The sequence below is a fragment of the Salmo salar genome, chromosome 08 (assembly GCF_965601325.2).
Source record: "Salmo salar chromosome 08, fSalSal1, whole genome shotgun sequence".
In the NCBI taxonomy this organism is placed as follows: domain Eukaryota; kingdom Metazoa; phylum Chordata; class Actinopteri; order Salmoniformes; family Salmonidae; genus Salmo; species Salmo salar.
Window position 1 is genome coordinate 5,275,001 of NC_138298.1, and position 2,500 is coordinate 5,277,500.

The 2,500-nt window shown below is 43.4% G+C and overlaps 8 non-coding genes and 1 pseudogene across 8 annotated transcripts in view; all 9 read left to right on the forward strand.

Annotated features, from left to right (window-relative positions):
- The window catches only part of LOC145882838 (5S ribosomal RNA), a 119-nt gene extending 109 nt beyond the window's left edge, over positions 1–10 (forward strand). The window contains exon 1 of the ribosomal RNA XR_014394408.1: positions 1–10. This exon is cut by the window's left edge and continues 109 nt beyond it. This is a non-coding gene — a ribosomal RNA (5S ribosomal RNA).
- Positions 11–149: 139 nt separating this feature from the next.
- Positions 150–268, forward strand: LOC145850794 (5S ribosomal RNA). Its single transcript, XR_014372642.1, has one exon. It is a non-coding gene; the product is annotated as a 5S ribosomal RNA (ribosomal RNA).
- A 139-nt stretch (positions 269–407) lies between these two features.
- Positions 408–526, forward strand: LOC145883770 (5S ribosomal RNA). Its single transcript, XR_014395346.1, has one exon. It is a non-coding gene; the product is annotated as a 5S ribosomal RNA (ribosomal RNA).
- Positions 527–935: 409 nt separating this feature from the next.
- LOC145882910 (5S ribosomal RNA) lies at positions 936–1,054 on the forward strand. Its single transcript, XR_014394482.1, has one exon. It is a non-coding gene; the product is annotated as a 5S ribosomal RNA (ribosomal RNA).
- Positions 1,055–1,193: 139 nt separating this feature from the next.
- On the forward strand, positions 1,194–1,312 carry LOC145852773 (uncharacterized; annotated as a pseudogene).
- Positions 1,313–1,451: 139 nt separating this feature from the next.
- On the forward strand, positions 1,452–1,570 carry LOC145883771 (5S ribosomal RNA). The gene has a single exon (XR_014395347.1). It is a non-coding gene; the product is annotated as a 5S ribosomal RNA (ribosomal RNA).
- A 409-nt stretch (positions 1,571–1,979) lies between these two features.
- On the forward strand, positions 1,980–2,098 carry LOC145857185 (5S ribosomal RNA). The gene has a single exon (XR_014378082.1). It is a non-coding gene; the product is annotated as a 5S ribosomal RNA (ribosomal RNA).
- A 139-nt stretch (positions 2,099–2,237) lies between these two features.
- On the forward strand, positions 2,238–2,356 carry LOC145850795 (5S ribosomal RNA). The gene has a single exon (XR_014372643.1). It is a non-coding gene; the product is annotated as a 5S ribosomal RNA (ribosomal RNA).
- Positions 2,357–2,495: 139 nt separating this feature from the next.
- The window catches only part of LOC145883772 (5S ribosomal RNA), a 119-nt gene continuing 114 nt past the window's right edge, over positions 2,496–2,500 (forward strand). Inside the window, exon 1 of the ribosomal RNA XR_014395348.1 lies at positions 2,496–2,500. This exon is cut by the window's right edge and continues 114 nt beyond it. This is a non-coding gene — a ribosomal RNA (5S ribosomal RNA).

Consider the following 2,500-nt stretch of genomic DNA (forward strand, 5'->3'; position numbering starts at 1 on the left):
GCTGTAAGCATTTTGTCCACGAGGGTGTGCTCTTGCACTATTTCATCAGCAACACTGCCTTGTAGTAAGCATTTAATGATGAATTGACTAAATGTCTGTTTTATCAGACTCACTTTGACTATATATGTTGTAGCAAGAGATTGATTCTCGCTTACGGCCATATCAGCCTGGGTACGCCCGATCTCGTCTGATCTCGGAAGCTAAGCAGGGTCGGGCCTGGTTAGTAATTGGATGGGAGACCGCCTGGGAATACCAGGTGCTGTAAGCATTTTGTCCACGAGGGTGTGCTCTTGCACTATTTCATCAGCAACACTGCCTTGTAGTAAGCATTTAATGATGAATTGACTAAATGTCTGTTTTATCAGACTCACTTTGACTATATATGTTGTAGCAAGAGATTGATTCTCGCTTACGGCCATATCAGCCTGGGTACGCCCGATCTCGTCTGATCTCGGAAGCTAAGCAGGGTCGGGCCTGGTTAGTACTTGGATGGGAGACCGCCTGGGAATACCAGGTGCTGTAAGCATTTTGTCCACGAGGGTGTGCTCTTGCACTATTTCATCAGCAACACTGCCTTGTAGTAAGCATTTAATGATGAATTGACAAAATGCAGCTTCCTGCCTTTTTAATAGGATCAAATTTCCTTGTGTTTTCAATTAGCATCTGCCTTGTATTTATAAGACAAACAAGAATATTGTTGCTGAATGCAGCTTGTGTGTGCTTTATGCTCCTTTGCCCTGTTCAAATGATGAAAGGAAATAAAGTTTGTATTTTATCCAACTACCTGTGCTAAAAAGTGATGGGAACAGTGTTTGTAATTTCTTCTACTTTTTCAGTGACACAAAGTTCAAGCTGCTTATCTAATTGGTGAAAATGCAATGTCTGTTTATCACACTCACTTCGACTATATATGTTGTAGCAAGAGATTGTTTCTCGCTTACGGCCATACCAGCCTGGGTACGCCTGATCTCGTCTGATCTCGGAAGCTAAGCAGGGTCGGGCCTGGTTAGTACTTGGATGGGAGACCGCCTGGGAATACCAGGTGCTGTAAGCATTTTGTCCACGAGGGTGTGCTCTTGCACTATTTCATCAGCAACACTGCCTTGTAGTAAGCATTTAATGATGAATTGACTAAATGTCTGTTTTATCAGACTCACTTTGACTATATATGTTGTAGCAAGAGATTGCTTCTCGCTTACGGCCATATCAGCCTGGGTACGCCCGATCTCGTCTGATCTCGGAAGCTAAGCAGGGTCGGGCCTGGTTAGTAATTGGATGGGAGACCGCCTGGGAATACCAGATGCTGTAAGCATTTTGTCCACGAGGGTGTGCTCTTGCACTATTTCATCAGCAACACTGCCTTGTAGTAAGCATTTAATGATGAATTGACTAAATGTCTGTTTTATCAGACTCACTTTGACTATATATGTTGTAGCAAGAGATTGATTCTCGCTTACGGCCATATCAGCCTGGGTACGCCCGATCTCGTCTGATCTCGGAAGCTAAGCAGGGTCGGGCCTGGTTAGTACTTGGATGGGAGACCGCCTGGGAATACCAGGTGCTGTAAGCATTTTGTCCACGAGGGTGTGCTCTTGCACTATTTCATCAGCAACACTGCCTTGTAGTAAGCATTTAATGATGAATTGACAAAATGCAGCTTCCTGCCTTTTTAATAGGATCAAATTTCCTTGTGTTTTCAATTAGCATCTGCCTTGTATTTATAAGACAAACAAGAATATTGTTGCTGAATGCAGCTTGTGTGTGCTTTATGCTCCTTTGCCCTGTTCAAATGATGAAAGGAAATAAAGTTTGTATTTTATCCAACTACCTGTGCTAAAAAGTGATGGGAACAGTGTTTGTAATTTCTTCTACTTTTTCAGTGACACAAAGTTCAAGCTGCTTATCTAATTGGTGAAAATGCAATATCTGTTTATCACACTCACTTTGACTATATATGTTGTAGCAAGAGATTGTTTCTCGCTTACGGCCATACCAGCCTGGGTACGCCCGATCTCGTCTGATCTCGGAAGCTAAGCAGGGTCGGGCCTGGTTAGTACTTGGATGGGAGACCGCCTGGGAATACCAGGTGCTGTAAGCATTTTGTCCACGAGGGTGTGCTCTTGCACTATTTCATCAGCAACACTGCCTTGTAGTAAGCATTTAATGATGAATTGACTAAATGTCTGTTTTATCAGACTCACTTTGACTATATATGTTGTAGCAAGAGATTGATTCTCGCTTACGGCCATATCAGCCTGGGTACGCCCGATCTCGTCTGATCTCGGAAGCTAAGCAGGGTCGGGCCTGGTTAGTAATTGGATGGGAGACCGCCTGGGAATACCAGGTGCTGTAAGCATTTTGTCCACGAGGGTGTGCTCTTGCACTATTTCATCAGCAACACTGCCTTGTAGTAAGCATTTAATGATGAATTGACTAAATGTCTGTTTTATCAGACTCACTTTGACTATATATGTTGTAGCAAGAGATTGATTCTCGCTTA